General features: G+C 39.1%; 1 protein-coding gene across 3 annotated transcripts in view; it reads left to right on the top strand.

Annotated features, from left to right (window-relative positions):
- Supt3h (SPT3 homolog, SAGA and STAGA complex component) overlaps positions 1–20,778 on the top strand; it is a 378,162-nt gene that overhangs the window by 188,877 nt on the left and 168,507 nt on the right. The gene's annotated exons all lie outside the window — the stretch shown is intronic.

Raw genomic sequence — 20,778 nt, 5'->3', positions numbered from 1 at the left:
AAAAACTAAAGCAATTCTTTTGTATTTATACATTTTACCATTTATTAAAAAATATTCAAACTAGTGTAAATTTGTTGTGCTTTTTAAATTTTACATAAATATTTTGATCAGAGTAATATCTAACACTGCATTCATAGAACATCTTTCAACATTTTTCAGAGTTGATTGATAATATAGTTTTATAATCAATGTTGAAAACATTTCCAAAATATGGGGTACAAAATGGCAGTTATGTTTAGGGCTATTGTAGAAATTATTGGGAATCTTAATTCTAAACCAAAATTGACTTATGAACTTCAACTCAGACCACAGTTTTAAAATCAAACACTTGACACAGTCCATGGATAGACTAATTTGATCCTCACTAAGGAGTGGTCATCAGTAGACAGTAGAGGTCTGTTTGCCATTGCTAAAGCCCCATGCTTCTGGAAGCACACAACTTTGCATGTGCAGGAGATCACTGCAGCTCTGGTGTTAGTCTCCAGTCTGAGCTGAGGTGTTCTGGGCAGTGTTGCTATTCCTTAGTGTGACAGCAGGACTACTTGGGGACCATGGTTACCATGGATTGCACCATATAGCACCAGTAAGTACTGCAGAAATACCTCGGATTTATCTCATGTTCCATGTTGAGTTAATTTGTGGTTGTTGCACATTCAGGAAGCTTCTGCTATTGTCAAAGTTGCCACCACCCCATATATAGATGAAACCACACTTGGAAGCAGGGGTTTCAAAGCCCCAAAAGTTGTAGTGATTGTGTTTGCTGATCTAGATTAGTTTCAGATTATCTTTAATTAATGAAAACCGATTGTCTAATTTGAAGCAAATTTATGCAATAGTTGTTACTATAGCAGAGGTATAGGTGGCTAGGATGTGTAATGAAACCTGTTAAGATGCATTTATTTTTGAGTATAAGTGTTTGACTGCCTGCATATGAACATCACATGTGTACGGTGTCTATGAAGGCCAGAAGAAGGCTTGAAACCCCTAGCACTAGAGGTACAGATGATTGTAAGCAGCCAGATGGGTACTGGGAACCGAACCCAGATCCTCTGAAATAGCAGGCACTCTTAACTGCTGAGCTATCTCTCCAGCTCTTCATTTCATGATTTTGTAGGTAAAGTGAGGAGCAATTACTATTGGGATAAACTTTTCACTAAGATTGAATGTTTAGGTTGAAGCTTAGCAAGTCAGCAAAGAAACAAAATGTGAAGTTGTTCATGATAGAATTGTTTGTTGTAAACTTCAGAGTGTTCAAACAATGAAATATCTCTTCAAAAGGAACATTGTGCTTTTATTAAGAACTGAGCATTTTAAACGTTTTAAATGTAGGACAGAATAGTCAGTTTTGTTTGTTATGGTAGTTACAATATTCTTAGAGCCTTCCGCTCTCTTATTTCATCTCATCTCATCCATGGTTTTTATTATTCATGAGCATCTTCCCTGACAACCAGAAATTGTTCCTCCTTTGAGCAATACTTACTGGTTATCTGCTATCATACACATTATTTGAGATAGACCTAAAGTATAAAGTGACAGAATAGTCTTATATTGGTTCCCAGAAAAGATGCCTAGAGAAATGTAGAAAAATGTAAGGAAAGTGGTAAGCAGAAAGTAGTTTTCGTGAGCACTTCAGATCAGTTCTTGTATATTGTTTATATTGTTACACATTTTGGGGAGTATGTACCAATTTTGTTTGAGTACTTATTTTTCAGAATTATGAAGTTCATCCTAGAATGAACCATATTCTTAGAATGAGTTTCCCAGTTTCTGTAGTTATTCTCTAGCACATGACATAGAAGCCTCTGAGAAGAACTTGTCACTTACATCCAGATGGAGTTATATGTTGGGTAATTATTGGAGGGGACATTGTCTGTCCATAGTTTAAATCAATTTAAATTGCTAACTTGGAAATGTTCCAGACCCTTTATGTTGAAATAGGAATTGGAGCATTCTGTAAATACTGTCCACATAACCTTTTTTCTGTATGTGTGTAGCTACATCTGAATGTTTAATTAAACATTGTCTTCTTGTTGAAAGTAGGAAAAATACAGTGTTAGCTGAAATTTTTTTCTTCTGGCATTTTATCAATATGAGTAGATATTTGCTTTATTTATTTGGAAATTGATTGGCATCTGTTTTGTTTAAATTTCTTGTTTTACTTAGAAGCCAGATTTTTTAAAAAAGCAAGACATTCCACTCATACACAACTGAGTGGAAATTTGCCAGGTTTTCCCCTTTCGGTTCATGTGCCAACACTGGCTGCAATGGCTAGAGCTGGCGATGAGGTTAGAAGAGTCTCTGGTTTGTCAGGCCCAAGACTAAATCCTTCTGAAACTGCTTTGGCTCCTTTGCTGCTCTCTCAAGGTATAACTGTTAAAAATAGTCTTGAGGATTCATCTGTGATGCAGGGAGCACCGTTTCCTCAGCTGTACTCGGGGCAAGACATGGAATCCATAAAGCTGAATTCCACAGAAGAAAGGATGTATGAGCAGAGTTAGAGGAGAAGTAGCATAGCATACATAGCACATTCCAGAATAAGGGAGCAGGGTCATGAATACCCTGAGTCTGGGATTTGCTTGGAATCAGCAAGATCTGCCTAAGTGTCTGGAGCAGGGTGAGCAGCCGATGGAGGCGAGCTGTGATAGGTAGCTGCAGCCTGGTCTGCTTGCCTTGCTTTTGTCTTCGTGGGTCTTCACTCTCACTTTGTACAGGGGAGAAGACTACAAGTGCTTTGGTGTACATCGATTGGTAAATCAGATTCCCAAGTTGAATCTTGTGCCGAGACTGATGTGGAGAGATGTGCTGAATTAAAGGTAAACGCTTTCCTCATCCTTTGCAGGGAAGGGAATTTGACCAAAGCCCAGGCATGTTGGTTTTGAAAGTAGCTCTATGTGAGCCCAGTGCCTTCATGTCTCCTTCTTTGCCTCTTTATAATTTTATTTTTATAGATACACTTCAGTATCTTCACCCACATGAACATGGTCTTCAATCAGATCATCAGAACTCTACACCATGATCAAAGATATGGCCATTTTGTGGTGATTAGGCTACAAAAGTTTCAGCATGGGTCATGTAGGCTTTTCATTTGAGCAGTTAGGTATGTGTAAGTTTTGCAGACACCATAAGTATCATTTGATATTGATATTTTTCAAGTTCAGATGACTACAGTACACCTACAAATAGTTGAGTAGGCAATTAAATAGATACCTAGAATTCATGAGCAAGGTTTGTGCACAGGTGGATCAGGGATATCGTAGAGATATGCCAGGTTCTGTTCTAGACCACATAGCTCAACAAAGCAAGTCCTATGGGTTCATTAGCACTCTCTCAAGCTCTCTGTCTCTCTGCCCCTCTCCTTCTCTCCAATGTATATAAGAATTATGCTTCTTCTGTCTCAACCTACTTTCTGTTGCTATAACAAAACACATAGGTTTGGATGCTTTTGTTTTGTTTCTGGTTTTTTTGTTTTTTTTTTGTTGTTGTTGTTTTTTTAAGCTCACTGTTCTGGAGGTTCAAGAGCTGGAGCTGGCATCTGCTGGGCTCTGGTGTGGACCTTAGGACAAATGACACTAGCCTATACAGAAAAGAACACAGCAAGACAGTAAGCAAGTGACCAGGGAAGGGACAGCCTCGCTCTTCTGTATAACATCCCATGCTCTAGGGAACTGACTTGTTCCTACAAGACACAGCCTGTTGTGACACCAACATTAATCCATCCATGAGGTTGGAGGCCTGACTTACCACAGTGTCTTCTAGGTGTCCCCACTCAAGTCCCACCATTTTCATGCCATGTGTTGGGAACTAACCTTTTAATGCCTGAATGTTAGGGGACACCCTTAGAGCAAAAGTGGTCTATAAACTCTGCAATACCATTGTGTCTAAAGGAATAATGTAATAACCTATTAAGATAATAAATATTATTATAAATAGAATATTGCTAACAAATAATAAGAAACAAGCTGGAATCTTGTGTGGAGAATATTGCTTTCATGCTGATCACTGATGATCGACCAGGGTTCTCACTGCTGAAGATCGGGTGCTTCTACAGGACAATGAAATAGTCACATTGAACTTTCACAGAACATGTGTACATCATTTTTAGATGCCATGTGATAGTATTTGGTTCACAGTAGAACTTCTTTAGATACTAGGATAGTCCTCTGCAGCCCCAATGCTACCTTGTCCTCCTAGACTGTGGTTGTCTTCATCTCTTGTTAATTCAGTGGTGTTCACAGAGTCTTCACCACATGTAGATGCCATCTTAAGAGCAGCTGCTGGCATACTCAACAAGAAGAGCAACTGCTCTTTCATTCACAGTTCGTTGTTACTGTTGCATGTAGGGAAATGCTCTGCATTGGACTGCACTCTAGACCTTTTATCACAAGACCAGAAAAATTATGTGTGTGTGTGTGTGTGTGTGTGTGTGTGTGTGTGGTGTGTATATATACATGTGTGTGTATGTGTAGGTATGTATGTATTCTCATTCTAATTCTATTCCTGTTGTTACTCCACTACTTCTGCAATTACCTCCTCATTAAGGTCTTGAACCCTTCAAAGTCATCCATAAAGATTGACATCAATTTCCAAACTATTAATGTTGACACTTTGACCTCCCCTATAAGTAAAGAATGCTCCCTATGTCATACTTCACAGTGAATTCTCCCCAAAAGAGTTTCTGTTTACTCTCCCTGGTCCACCAGAGCAGCCCCCACCTGTCTCTACTGCAGCCTTCTCAATGCATTTTACTTAAAGAACTTGAAAGTACAAAGTGTCCTTTGATCCGTGAGCTGCAGAATAGATGTGTTAGCCAGCATGGAAACAATACTGTGCTGATTTAAATGAGAAGTGTCCCCCATATTCTCAGGCTTTGAATACTGTGTCCCTAGTTGGGGGCTATTTGAGGAGCCTTATTACAGCCTAGATGGAGAACATGTGTCACAGGGCTGGGCTTTAGCTTCCAAAAGCCAGTAGCTGTTTCCAGTGCACTCTCCTCTTCCTGCTATGGATCGAGATGTGAACTCTCACATTCCAGCACCAGCCTCATCATCTGCAGCGATCTATCCTGCCATTATGGACCTTTACCCTCTGTCACCATAAGACTGAAATAAAATATTTATTCTAGAAATTGTCTTTGTCACGGTATTTTATCATAGCAGTTGAAAAAGCAACTAAGAAAAATGCTAAGCTCAATGGGTATTTCTGTCAGAGCTCTTGGATTATCTAGTGCTTTGTCAGACCATTCTGTTTTGTCTTCCTGAGCAGTGAGTGGGTTTCCAGAGTGTCCTTAGAAGATCAGTCATCATACTGTAAGCAGGTATGCTGTAATCCATGTTTTGGTTTTCCATCTACAGAGCACAGGCAGCGTAGATTTGGTATAATTCATAAGTGTTGCAGGATTTCCCGAATGGTAAACAAGCTTTGCTTCCAACTTTGAGTCACCAACTATATTAGTCCCTAATGAGAGAGACAGCCTGTCTTGAAAAATAGAAACTAGGCTCTGACTTGGTGTTTCAAGATACGAGAAGTCATTAGATGACATCTCCATATAAACTATGGATAACTGGGTAACTGGCTACAGCTTTTATAAGAGCTCTTGAACATTTATGGTACAGAAGTGACTCTATTTTTTTAAGCCTAATGGATCAAACTCGGTAGATGCAAACTTCCTTCTGTGCTGTCTTCTTGTCCTTAGCCTTCACTGAATTGAAGAGGAAGGCTTTGCTCTAGAGAGTGTTGTGCTGGTCTCATCTCCCCATACAAAGCCCTAACACTGTCCATACTGGCAGTGGGGCAGCTGCCCTGCTCCACCTCACACAGGCAGCCACTGAACCAGCTTTTTCATCTTCCCAGAGAGTCTTTGTTTTACATTTCCTAGCTTTGCACTAGGGCACCTTTCACCAGGCCTGCCGCCGAAACTCAGCCACTTCCTGCTTTTGACTTCCATGAGAGATGTGGGACTCTTCCTTTCATTTGAACACATAGAGGCCTGGTGGAGTTAGTAGATGACCTAACTGCAATAGTAGTATCCTATCTGGAGGCAGAGAGGCTGGTGGGGAGGAAAATGTTGAAACCACTGGACTATGGGGTGGTCAGGACATACACAATCTGTATTTAATTTGTCTGCTCTATGTGGACAAATTCAGTTTCCCCAAACATTGAACAACAGTGGTATGAAAGATCACTGATCACAGACAACCTTCACTAAATAATGAGTGTAAAATAACTTTTGAAATCTTAGGAGAATTATTGAAATATAACATAGTGAGCCCATATTATCGCAAACATGGCATCTATTATAGATGCTCCATGAAGAACGCTGGGAGACCATCAATGAATAAAAATGTATTATTTGTGATGAGTGGAAAATAGAACAAAATAAGGGTGCCTTATGTATGAGCATGTAAAAGATGTGCAGAGTTCTACTATAGTGTGAGGTCTCTTAGGAAGATAAAAGAATGAGAGAAGACAGAAGAACCTGCAGTGTCTTGTATGATCTGCCTAACACAAACTGAGGAAAAGAAGGCCCAGGCAAAAAAAAAAAAAAAGTGTGGTGTCCTGGTCTTCAGATGAACATGCATCTCCAGTCTTTGAGCTTGGCTAAAAGGAGGACAGTTAAGTATTGCATTAGATGTGATAGCCAGAGTAGCTGTGGATCAGTAGTGCACTTTCTTATTCTTGGTCACCACTGTAACTGATTAGAGCCATTGTTCTGCAATCTACTAAATGTAGTTTTCTAAACTGAAAGCTTCACCTTACTGCTTTACAATCATAAACTACAATCTAGTTAAATAATGATAGTGTTAAAGTGGCTGTACACTGTGAAGTTATTTCTCCAATATACATTTTTAAGTTATCACATGCTTTTCTTTTGTTTTCTATGTGTGTGCCTATAGTTAAAATCTGCATGTGTGCTCCAGTCCCAGCATACTGTCATTTCTGAGTACTAGTTGACAGACACATGGCTCCTCTGTGACAAGGCATTTGTGATGCTTTGCTCTGCCCACAGCTGTGCTTCACCACACAGCACCCACACCTTCCATAGGGTCTCCACATGACTCCAGTACCTGCCACTCCAGACGTCATAGGCACTGATAGGAACCTTGTTCCTGTTGCCTTTCTACTTAGGACTGTTTCCTTCTTGTTCCCCATCTATTGTTCCTGATTTGTCCCACTAATGTCCTTGGCTCTTAAGTATTTCAGTGACCAGTGTGACCACTGACACTTTTAAAACCTTATGCTTGATAAAGTGAGTAATGTTCTTATCATTTTGTTTCTCTTTTTCCATATCACCAAGGTCAGTTGATACAGCAGTGGGAGAAACAGATAATTTTCTCGCTTTTAACTTTCAAAATCTGTACATTCTATTATGTTTGTATCTCTTTAAAAAGCAATGCAAAAAACATTTTACACAACAGCAGTTGAAATACTCTATATTATCCTTAAGATAAAGTTTCAGAACTGGACATATGAGATCGAGGATGCACTTGTTTTAAAGGGTTTTTTTTTGACAGATTATTAAGGGTTTTTAGAAATTAGGTAATACATGTTCAAATAAATCTCCTTTTTTTAAAAAAAAATCGACTTTAGTATGAAAGACCTACATTTTCCAATGAAAACCAAAGTAATGTGGAAGAAACCCTTGATCTGCAGCAATAGCTACTACTACACTGTACGTAAAGGAAGTTTACTCAGAACAGTATACTTAGAGATGTTTTGAGGTTATTATGATTTCTAATTAATATTAATATTTAGCAAACAAGAGCCTATGTGTTTACTTGCTCAAATTCATGAACTCTGCATTTCATTGTTTCAAACTTACCCATGTTGCAGCTTGTACAAGTAATTTCCACGTGCTCACTCTTCCTGCTACTTGACTTATGGAAGCTTCATGAATCCAGATAAATGGAGCTAGCAGATGTGTAAGTGACTATCATGAAAAAATGGACTTTGTGGAAGACTGGAATCAGAATGATTAAATTTTATTTATACTAGCTGATTAAATTTGGAACTTAAATATATCGTGTCTTTTTCATCCTCTTGAGATTTCCATGCAGTTGTCTGTTGTCCTCATTCATCTGTAGCTTTCTTCAATTTGATTTTGACACAGTGAAAGTAGCTTTTGTTTTTCAGTGATAGTGCTACACCCAGATCATTGTAGTATACATAAAACAAGAAGAAAGTCATCAGATTTTGAAGTAATAATGAATTTGACATCATCAGGAACATTTTGATGGTCATCCTTTGCATTAACTTATGATCATCATGTGCTTACATAAACTGTCATTTAATAAATAGATCATATCGCCAAATGTGGCCACTCTGTGTGTACATGGGGCACGTGAGTATATATGCATGAGAGGCCAGAGGTCAACACTGCCTTTTTTTTTTTTTTCCAATTGCTTGTTCTACCTTAGTTTCTGAGACAGTTTCTCTCCCTGACCTCAGAACTTGATTGAACCAGGCTGGCTAGCCAGCACATGTAATCCTCCCTCTGTCTCCTCAGCACCAAGTTTGGGGTTACTTTTTATGTGGGTACTGAATATCCAGATTCAGGGCCCCATGCACCCATGACAAATCCTGCACTGCCTGAGTCATCTGCCTAGCACTGTTTTCTTTATTCTGTCCTTTCCTTCCTCCGTAGCATCCCATGCCACTCTCCTCAAATGCATGGCAAAAGTTAGAGCCACATAGTGATCCTTTGCTGTTATCTTATGAAATTGGAATCACATAATGTAAATGTTTTTCAGATTCTGCTATTTGCTTCTCACTTTAACATTATGATAATATCACATTCTTTTTTCTTGCTTTCTAATTTTAATCTTATTTTATTTTCATTGAGTATCAGAGTATAGATTTACCATAACTTAATCAGCTGTTTTTTAATGGACATTTCCAGTTTTTTACTACTTCAGATAAATGATGCCTTCCACAGATAGCCTTGTAGCACATAGCCTTTCATGGTGAATTTCCAAAGTGTAACTCTGAACAATGAGTATGTTGATAAATATTACCACGTAGCTCTTGAGAAGCACTCTGACCATTGTGTCTGCACCGAGGACATTTGTACCTCAGAGCTGTGTGCACCCTACATTTCTGCCTGAGCAGTTGCTTATTGTGGGCTCACTGCTATGTTGATTGCATATCACTAGCTACTGGTGAGACAAATGCCTTTCATATATCTTGAGCCACATGAATTATAGCCTCCAGCTATATTTTCTATTAGATTTTATGTATATTTTAGTTTTATCTATATGGAAATTTTGGGTTAACTTGGAAAGGGCTTTCCCATCATTTTGTTAAGAGGTATATTAGTCAGTTGGTACTAATGGGAATCAGGTTGCTATCTTCTGATATCTTAGAACTTGTATTTAGGGACTGCTGCATTTCAAACCCGTTTTGCTATCAGAGGGCTGTGATTATTAACTTGCAGTTCTTCCCCTGACTATTCGTTTAGGGCCAGTAGATTTTCTGATACTGAAATTGTCTTGTCCCGCCCTGCCTTCATCTTAATGTATAATTAATGTAGTATTTGCTGGATTCTAATTGTTAATGCTTTTAGTATTTAGTATCTTTATTTCTGAATATGTTTGTATATGTGGAGGTATCTATGTGTTCTTGTAGGTCTGCATGCATGTAAGGTGTATGGGTGTGCATGTTATTGCATATCAGAGGTTGACATGAAATATTCACTCATTTGTGCTCTCTAGGTCTCTCACTGAACTCTTATGATTTGGGATTGTAGACATTTTACCCCCATGCCAGCTTTCATGTGTATGCTAGTCATCAAAACTCAGATCCTTATGCTTGTTTTACTAACAAACATAGTTATCTTTAATTTCAGTATTTCTAGCCATGTGAATTAGTTTATTTCAAGACTCCCAAATAAGTCCTCCAATCAGTATTTTATTGGGTAATCAGTCAAGTGTAGTTCAAGTTCATTTTTCACTCTGATGTCTGCATCTCGTGTTCAGTGTTCTGTTGATGTTCAATGCCTTTTTGTTTGGGGTTTATTCTCTTTTCTCTCCTTCAGGATAGATGGGAATATCTTTGTATTTTTTTATATACTGTATTTCCTGGATAGTCTGTGATGGAATAAAGTAGTGAGTTACAGTTTTGAAAGTAAGTATTTATACTCTTCTAATGTTTGTTATGGCTAAATATTTTGAAGTTGTGTGTCAAACTAATTGTTCTATAAATTATTTTCCATACCTTATTTCAACAATTCATTTTTCTAACTCATTGGTCTTCCAGTTTGAAGTCTAGAATGATCTGATTGCAAAGAATTTCATGCGGGAAAGTGATACACTCTGTGATCTGTCCCATCCTCTTCCCACCACTCCCTCTGTGATGAAGTATCTAATACTTGTAGGGGGGTATTCACGTTCATATCCAGGCTCAAGCTAAGGGGTACACACTCTATAGCATGATCTGATGTTGAGACCAAGTGAAGAACCTGCCTAAGACTGAGCAGAGAATTGTGAGGTTCTGGGGACATGCAGCCTTTGGGTGTACTAGCTCCTGGTCTTGGGACTCAGTTGTTCACAGGCTTTTCTCAGCTCTCCAGAGAGCATTACTTCCTTTCAAGGTTAGTCACCAGATTGCTGGCTCCATTTTACAGTTTGCAGCCTCTCTGGAATGGATCCTACTTACCTGACAGTCCTGTCTTTCTTATGTTTTAAATTGTGGTTTTTCAGTCAGTTCTTCTACCCATCTGATTTTATTTAATTTCTGTCTTTGAAGAATTCCTCAAAGTTTTGGCTCACTATTGGCCTTTTTTATTCCTTTCCAGGAGTGTTTTGATTTCTTCTTTTCTCCCCAAAAAGTATGTCTTTAAATTGCTTGATATTTTAGGCAGAAAGATAGTTATGTCACTTTTAATCTCATCTTTCTTTCATTTTAAGTTTATGGTATTTTCTAGCAATAATATAACATTGCATTACATATATAAAAATATCCTTATATAGTCCATACCATGTTGGCAATTTATCCTTGAAGAAATAACAGGGTTTCATTTATTTATTCTTTTCTTAAAGATTTATTTTTATTTTATGCATATGAGTGTTTTACCTGCTTGTGTGTGCATATATAGTGCCCAAGGAGGTCAGAAGAGAGCAGCGGAACCCCTGGAACTGGAGTTGTAGAGAGTTGTAAGCCTCCCTTTGGGTACAGGGAACCAAACAAGTGTCCTGTGCAGGGCACTTTGTGCTTTTAGGAAATGAGCCACCTCTCTAGCCCCTCATTTACTTATTATTAGATACACTTCTTGAGTACCTCTGGTGATAAAGTCCTGCCTTAGGTACTGCAGAGTCTGGCTTCTGTCCCAAAGAAGAGGTTCCGACCCTTAGGGGAAAAGTTATACTTACCAATAAACGTGCTATTTCTAGACATAATATTTACCAGTGTGTCACAGTGGTTCGAGAATGGGAAATGTCTTCCTCTAACAAATGAGATAGGGACTGTGGAGGAGGCAGGAGTGTTGGCGCTGTCATCTGATGTGGTATCTCACTATGAGGAGACTTGAGACAATGCCGAGATGTGAGGAGGCGTAGGCAGAGCAACAGTGCAGACAGGAGTTCATGTTCAGAGAGCAGTATGACTGACATGAACTGCTGGAGAGAAGGATGGACGAGAAGCAGCCCATACTGGGAGCAGGGGAGAGCCACGTCAAGTTCTGAGTTCAATTCCAACTTTGATTTGTAGATGATAGGCCACTATCTGTATAGAGATTAGTTTGGGAGCAGGAGAGCTATTTCTGGGGACATTGAGCATGTAGGGTCCCAGGACTTGATGGGAGCTTGGATTTTATTCATAGGTGCTTGTAAGGAATCATTGGAACTGAGAAAGCTGCAACATAATCATCCTGACAGCAAGAAGTTAATTGAAAGTATTAAATTTAGTTTAAAAAACATCTTTAACCAAATGCACTGTATTTTAAGAGTATAAAAATGGGTGCTGGGAAGATGACTTGATTGATAAAATACTTGACATGGAAGAGTGAGGCACTGATTTCAATCGCCACAATGGACATAAAAAGCCAGCATGGGGAGTTGGGAATGTAGCTCAGTGGTAGAGCGCTTGCCTAGCAAATGCAAAGCCCTGGGTTCGGTCCTCAGCTCTGGCAAAAAAACAAAAAAAAAAGATTTGTTTTTATACCGCTTGGCGGTGGTGGCGCACACCTTTAATCCCAGCACTCAGGAGGCAGAGGCAGGAGGATCTTTGTGAGTTCGAGGCCAGCCTGGTCTACCAAGCGAGATCCAGGAAAGGCGCAAAGCTACACAGAGAACCCTGTCTCAAAAACAAAGAACAAAAATCAAAAAAAAAAAAAAAAAAAAAAAAAAAAAGCCAGCATGGTCATACTTGGAACCACAGCACCCGTGAACATTGCTGAGTGTGGTGGCTACGTTTGTAATCCGAGTGCTGGGGAAGCAGAAATCACGTATATATCCTTGGATCTCACTGGCTAGCCAGTCTATCCCAGTCAGCATGTTCCAGTTCAGTGAGAGATCCTTTTTCTCACACATAAAGTTGAGGACAGTGGGGAAGATGCCCCTGTCAAGCTCTTGTCTCCCCATGCATATACACTGAGGGATCTACTAGCCAGGACCATTGGGAAGAGCTTGTGTGTCACCGGGTCCTCTAGAATCTTTCTCCTTCTTCCAGCATGCTATGTTCTTTTGATACCAGACACAGTGATGGAAAGAACGTCTGCGTCTGGCAATCATTACCTGTAGGATGTATAACTTGTATGTGTCTTCTAGAAGTTAACTCCTAATGTTAAACAAAGGAAGCCAATCAAAACCAGCTGTAAGATCTCTGTGTAGTTCATACTTTATACAATCAGCATTAGGTTACCATGCACATGCCTATGCCTGATTTTTTTGCTTTGTTTTGTTTTTTGTTCTTTTTTTTTTTTAAAAAAGAGGTCAATCTTTGCCTTTTATTAAAATTGATATAGTCTTAATTTTACAGTTAATACTCCTTTGTCTTCCTGATTAGCAGGAAAATTTAATGCAGTTGACATCATTATAGCTGCATTTCATATGCCTTAGAGAACTAATGGCTCATTTATTGACATGTCCTCTTAATATATTTTGGATGTGGTCAAAATAAAAATAGTAAGTTGTTGAAATATAATTTTCTGACAAAATTATAAAGTTATAAAGGTAGCAACTTTCCATCTTTACATGTAACAGGCTACTAAATATATTATGTGAACTAATTATATAGATATTGAAAATTACTCTAGTAACATTTGCTTTGACACATGACCTTTATTATAATTCTAGGTACATACAAACAGTAATTTTACACCATCATTACTTATGATAAGGAACTCAGGTTTTAAGTCCAGAAGACTCCCTCCCTCCCAGTCTACCTGAATTAAATTTGGAAGAACTGTGGAAGTGGGAAGAGTCAGGGCTTCATCCCCAACAGTGTTCACACACTGGCAAGGACAGATTGTCTGTAAAATAATCATTGTTTCTTCTGCTGGAAGCAGAGAGTTACATAAACACTGATTTTGAGATGATAAGAAGGCATGGATTTCTACCACCCAGCTTTGTGAAGCATCTGAAATACTGCATTACTGAGGGCTTTTATCACAAGATGGAATTTTATGGTGAGGAGGGCACCAGATAATACAGTGACTCAGGCCTAACAAGGGCAGCAAAAGGCAGCAAGCACTTCTTTCTCAAATGTGTTTTGAAAGTCAGTGGTTCTTTTGCAAAGCACTGTTTTGTTCCAGTCTGGAGAAGCCTTACGTACTGTTCGCAAATAGAGTAGGCAGAGAAGCCAAGGCTGGTCATCTTGTTACAAAATCAATGTCACCATGTCTTGTCTCTGCTCTCAGCCTAATGGAGTCACAGGGCAGTGAAAATACATAAGCCCATGAATTGAAAATAACTATGCATGAGCAAATAATTTTCAACACATTGCTGTTGTAGCTTTCATTCTTGAAAACAGTGACATAGTCCTTTTTAAGAAGCATGGGAGATATCTTGATTGTATGTTACAAGGACACTGGCCATTCTCTCTCCTGAGAATTAACAAGTCACCGTTCCTTAGGGGGATTCCAAGGGCTGAGTACTCTGGGCCTTGTTGCAACAGTTAGGTGAGCTTCAGACATGAAGTAAGTAAGTATATAGATGTTGAGAATTACTCTAGCAACACTTTCTTTGGCACATGGCCTTTATTATAATCCTAGCCACCCACAAACAGTAATTTCACATCATCATTATTTATGATGAGAAGGAACCCAAAGTTTTAGGTCTAGAAGACTCAAACCACAAAAATAAGTAGAACAGACGTCCATTGGTGCACACTTACTAAATCACTGCACAAAGACTTTTGTGTGTGTTCACCTTGTAAATATTCCCATGTGTGCTCACAAAGTTAGCATACATGGAAGGGTTTAGGTGCTCGGTTGAGGGAACGTAGGTATACACCTCCTTGAAACCACCATTCCAAATACAGAATAACGGTTCCATTACTGCAAAAAATAACTCCCATTGCGCGCCCAGATTCGTGAGAGTGAATTACATGGCTGGAAGGTACTCTTGTGTGGTGACTGCTTCCTTTTGTTAGTCACTTCAAATCCTCAGCAGTATAATAGCAGTGACATACATTAACTGCTGGGTTGCTTTGGGTTGTTTGTTGTTGTCTGGTGAGCTTGTAATATGGAGCAGTCACAAAGCATGGTATCTGGCAGGGTCCCAAGGCTGCTGTGTGATCTGAGGTGGCATGTGAACACATAGTAGCTTACCACATCTGTTCTGGATGTTGGACTTAAGACAGGTGATCCTTGTTTGTCCTTTCTGCCTGCTGAATCCTCAATGGCCCCAAGCGTGCAAAAGCCTATGTTTCCAGGTTCTTGATGTTTGTATATGTACTAGAGAAAGGCAGAGATGGGACATAGAGGAGTGTGTGTCCTGGGTCTGTATGTGCACTAGAGAAAGGCAGAGATGGGACATAGAGGAGTGTGCTGGATCTGTATGTGCACTAGAGAAAGGCAGAGATGGGACATAGAGGAGTGTGCTGGGTCTGTATGTGCACTAGAGAAAGGCAGAGATGGGACATAGAGGAGTGTGTGTGCTGGGTCTGTATGTGCACTAGAGAAAGGCAGAGATGCGGCATAGAGGAGTGTGCTGGGTTTGTCAGGTAGATTCCTCACCTTCGTTTCTGGTAGCTTTTTTTTTTTTTAAGTGTTTCTGATAGATGGTTTGAAAATTGAATTAAATCTTAATTCAATAAATTAGATTAGATCTCGGCCTTGAAAATCATCTGGTTTCTGTCCTAGTGAGTGAGTAGAAACCACTCAGATGAATGGTAACCTACTTGTATCATTCATCTCTATTAAGAAACTTGAAACTCTTTTGAAGTAACCTGCTTGGAGTGAAGATATTTCTCTGTATTATACTCAGTGTTTCTTCATTTTATGTTTTCTAAAAGACAAAGTCCTGAGAGCATTTAAAGTCCACTTCTATTTACTTTAGCTTAGGAGTACAGTGAACATCCTGGTTGTACTTGGAATGAGAAACAGAAGACAGCTGACAGAATAGGTCATTCATTCTGTGACTCAGTTGGTGTCAGACATCTGCCTGCTGCCTGTGATGGCCAGGTAGGAGTTCAGGGCTACAAGCTGTGTGCTCTGCACGGTGCCCACACTCACTTCCACGTCATCCCTGCAGTTTAGAGAAAGATGAGAGGGTTGTATTTTTCCAGCTGTTACCTGTACATCTGACTCCTTCAATAGAACACATACCTCGGACGCTGATGAGGTTTCAGTAGACCCTGTAGCTTCTAAACTCCTTGTAAATCTCCTGCATTTCCAATTGTAATAGTTCCAGTCTTGGCAATGAATCTTTAGGTAGCTGAGTTCGTTCAGTGACAGATGTTTTTCTCCTTAAATTTCCACTTTATGTACTATAAATGATAATATATGTTAGCATATTAAAATAACTATGCTAAAAATAAGTAGAGTTCCTTCTATGCATTGAGACACTTCAACTCAGTTTCAATAAGAAGGCCTCTGTGGACATAACTGATGTATTTGTGCATGGCATTGATTGGTGTGCACTGTTACACACCTGTGTTAGAGGGAGCACCTCTCTGGACATAACTGATGTATTCATGCCTGGTGTTGATCTGGTGTGCACTGTTATATACCTGTGTTAAAGTGAGCAGGATCATTTTCTCAGCAATTACAAATGCTGCTGTAGATCATGTTTGCTAGTCATCAGGCATATTTACAGATTCATTTATTTTTATTTTATATGTATGTGTGCCTTCATATGTGCATGTGTGCCACATTTATGCAGTGCCTGTGGAATCCAGAAAAAGGCCACGGATTCCCTGCAACTGGAATTTTGAACAATTTTGAACTGCCACGTGGGTTCTGGGAACTGGACCCAGCGCACTGAGAGAGCTACCAGTGTTCTCAACTGCTGGAGCCATCTCCCCAGTCCTCCTGGAACTTTTGGACTTCTAGTTTAAATATAAATGAGCCTGGAATCCCAGCCCTTTACAAGGCTGCAAAGGGAGACTCAAAGTTCAAGGCCTTCCTGAGCTGCAGCAAGAGTTCGAGGTCATTCTAGGCAACCCTGTCTCAAACTAGAAGTGGCCAGGTGAGAAACTGTGATCTGTGTGCCTTTTGGAGCACTTCCGGTATGCATGGCATCCTAGGTTCAGTCCCTATTTCCACTAAGAAATAAAAGTAAGTGGAGTCAGAAAGTGAAATGTAGCAATTGTCTTTTTCCTCCAGGTGAAAGAAGTTACCCAAGGCCTGCAGGAAAGATGTTTCCATGTTAACCAAGACATACTTTTCTCCCAACCAAGTCAGAGATTCTTTTTTTAAAATAAAGTTTCTCTGAAAATGTCTTATTGTTTTTTGATGGTTTCCTTAGCCAGTGTTTAGATATTTCAGATTCTTTTGGTAGAATCTTGAGGCAGTTAATCTTTAAAGCTCTTCACAGAAACTTTCTAGGAAATAAGAAGGCAACTATGAATATACTGCTTCCTTCTACTGCTTAACATATACTTACATATTTCCCCTTCCAAGCACTTGCTAAACCAAGCCAAGTGTGCTGTACCAGTTTATAGGCCCTATAAATCTAGGAAGTGTTAAGATTGCAGATCCATCTCTTTGCCTTACCCACTCCCTACAGCTAGGAAATTAGCCTGTGGTCAAATCCAAACCTTCCATGCTAGTCCTCCGTCTCATCCTTTTCTGACACATACACTAAGCCCAAACACAGCTTCTTGTCACGTGACTTCTCCTGGCTTGCAATACTTCAAACGTTTAACCCCCGTGACGTTAAACTTTGGTTTCTCTAGTGCCTGTCACTTGTGCAAAATAATTTTATTACTGTGTTTCCAAGCTTTGTCATTTCTTGACGACAAAGTCAATATCTTGTTTTCCAGTTTCTAACTCAGTGTTTTATATCCGTGCATCCTGCAGGGTACTGGCCAGCTCCCTGCTATGTGCTAAGTTCTGTGAAGTAGTAAAGAGTCTGGGGTGCACACAGCAGCAGCGCACATGCCTGTGACATGGGGTCAATTCTGATGCTGCCTTTCCTGTGTGTGCTGGCTCTGCTCTTATTGCATCTCACTGAGGAGGAATTCATCTTAGAATTATAAGTTTATAAAATTCACCATTGTGCTCCCAGTTTATGCTTTAAAATGTCATTTACAGCACCTTAGAATTCTAAGTTCACCATTTCAGTCTTTTATCATGTTCTTTATGTTAACTTTACTTGGTAAGTTAATTTGTAAGAAATATGTTTTGAATTTCTCCTGTAGTAAGTACTATATAAGAACTTTTAAGTTTGCTATTGGTGGGGCTTAAATGACTAGTTTCACAGTGGCATCTGTACACTTTGACAACACCCTACATGTTACATAAAAGTATATATTTGTATAAAGAATTTTTGCTTATGATATATTTACTAGTGAATTGATTTTGGATGTTATTCAAACTGCTTAAGAAAATTTGGATATCAAATAACACTTTACTTTTCCTAATGTGTAAGTGTTCATGCAAGGCATTGTTACCCAGCTGAATCCCTTACAATTTGAATTTGTTTTATTGCTAAAAAGATACATTGGATCAACTGATTTGGAGATATAACTCTGGATTTAGAACAATGGTTACTACTTTCAAATATAGCATGGCTAGAATTCTTCTATGCATGAATATCAACTTCAATATTAGTCTAATATTGATTTATATATTCACATATAATAGGCTTTTAGACTACTGTATAGTAGTAGGTCCTGGTCTGAGGTGACATGTTCCAAAACACTGGTAGATTCCTAAAACTAAATGTAGTTCCCAAATGTGTATTCTGTTTTCCTGGACATGTGTACCTGCAGTGAAAGCTGATATAAATTTTGTACATTAAGAGATTAACAGCAGCCCTAAAACCTGGAACAGTTATAGCAATTTACTGAACAAAAGTTATGAATGCAATCTTTCTCAGAGAGTTGCACTGTTTCCTCCCTTTTTCTGTTGTGAACATTGTCATGATTCGGTGGCTCCATGTTGAGGTGAAGGATATCAGGCAGCTGACATCAGTAGTGTAATGTAGAATTAGTCTTGTACATAAGGAAAACTTGAACATGAGTGGTGGACTGTCACAACAGCCAATATGAGTCAAGACAGCCAAGTAATGGATAAGTGACTGCCAGCATGGGCACAATCGGATTGTAGGAGCCAACAGGAGCATTTATTGCATTTATTTAGAATGATACATATTTTAAAACTTATTGTACTTTTGAACCAAGTATATCTGAAACCAGACAAGGTGAAAACAACAGATAAAGATAATGGCTATACAAAACACTGAAAAGCTTAAAATTTTAGTATTTATTATATATTGTAATAAATTCTACTTTAAATGCATGAATAAGGCTTAATATCCAAATAGAGTCTATTCTAATGCCAGACTCCACAGAGTGACTCCATATACTATATAAGTCATGGGGCTAAATGAGTAAGAAAGTAAAAGCAAAGATGAGGAAGCATAGCCTCACTCTCCTTATCTTCATGAGAGTGCTGAGCAGGAAATTATATAGACACAAGTGGGGAGAGACCACATCTACCTAAAGGATCTGGCTGGAATATAGCTCAGTGGTAGCACACATGCTTAGAATGCACAGGGTTCTGTGTCCAGTCACTGGTAGGGAGGGAGAGAAGTCAGCCTTTCAATTCACTTGTAATATTTGGGTGATATAAATAAGTTTTAGGTACAATGGTGGTTGAGTGAAGAGAGAAAAGTATTCAAAGCCAAAAGTAGCACATGATTGTAGACTCATACGTGGACAACTTCAGACAAAGCCAGAATTATGTTAGAGTTTGACCTGAGCTAAGTGTGAGAGTGGGGACAAGAGAGTACTGAGGCCAGAGAGATAGCTGAAGGTGCTTCTCAGTCTTGTCGCAGGTACAAGTAAATCCCTAGAAGAAGAAGAGTCAGTGTGCTATTTGTAAGCATGTGAAGCTTAAAGTGGAAGAGCCTCTGGAGCGTCTGCTAAGATGCTGGATGCACACCTCAGGTTGAACATTACTGCAGAAAATCCTCAGTTCTTGATAGCAGGCACGGCCCAGCACGCCTTGTGTCCCTTATTCAGATGGCTAAACAAGCTTGAGCATAGTATGTTCCTAGGACTCCAGAAGGCAGTGTGTGTGTGTGTGTGTGTGTGTGTGTGTGTGTGTGTGTGTGTGTGTGTGATGAAGTTTACAAAATCAATATAAATTGTGATATTATTCCAGTTTTCCAGATGATGACAGGTTGAGGCTTCTATGTAGGTGATCAGTTGATAAAGTGGAATGTGCTCTGTGCGCAGAGCGGCAGGTGGCTATTGGGGTTTATGCAGCATTAGGGTGAGTTTCTTCTGAGTTGGTCTTGCCCTTGCCTCACGTCTGCTTCTTACTCTTCCTGTTACAAAGACTTTAAAAACTGGATTTCCTTCCTATCCAAGTATTCATGAATTCACATTAATTTTAAGTACCCTATAATTTTCATACATTTATTTGCATTTCCAAAAAGGTAATTTGACCCTAGATAGCTGACTCAGTTCACTCTGAATGGCATTACTTCATGGGCATAATTTTCAGGCAATTTTTAAGTATAACATGTTCGGATAATAACCATTGAAAGTAAGTTCTGTCTGGAACTGCCTTGGCTGCCAGTTTGCTTAAGTAATTTTTTTCTTGTTTTTCTTTTTCCTTGTTTTGGATCCTGGTGATTAAAGCTATACTTCTTTCCTTCCCTGTGGGTTTCCCAGCAGTTTGTCAATAGATGGTCCTTCACAAATCCAGCTTTTAGGAATGTTGACACTCTCTGCTCATAGACCCCGTAATTAAACCTTCTATTCTGGGCTCTGTAAAATATTTAGTTATCAGTCATCCAAACGTTCTTTTACATCCACAAATAAGAGACACACAGCTATTGAAAGCAACTAAGTTATAGTAAACAGAAGAAAAACACCGTTATGCTCTCAGTGCTTTTTGTTCCGAGATTTTAAAATCTTACATTTTCCAAGTGGCCATTCCATATAACTTGGCTCTGTTTTATTTATTTTTATGCTAGTCTCATTTTTATTAGCGCTTTAATGATATCGTACTTATATAAGGTCTTTTTATCTCTAGAAAACAGATAAGGGCTGTAGTGTCTTCCTATTATAAACTATAGTACTAGGTCAGTTTGCTGGCTCGGAAGAACTGATGCATGATTGAGTCTCCAGGAAGAAGAACAACGTTAAAGGAAATCCATTAAATTTGTT

This window comes from Onychomys torridus, chromosome 18, assembly GCF_903995425.1.
Source record: "Onychomys torridus chromosome 18, mOncTor1.1, whole genome shotgun sequence".
Taxonomy (NCBI): Eukaryota; Metazoa; Chordata; class Mammalia; order Rodentia; family Cricetidae; genus Onychomys; species Onychomys torridus.
The sequence above is the reverse complement of the archived record's forward strand: the minus strand, read 5'-3'. Positions and strand labels throughout refer to the sequence as shown.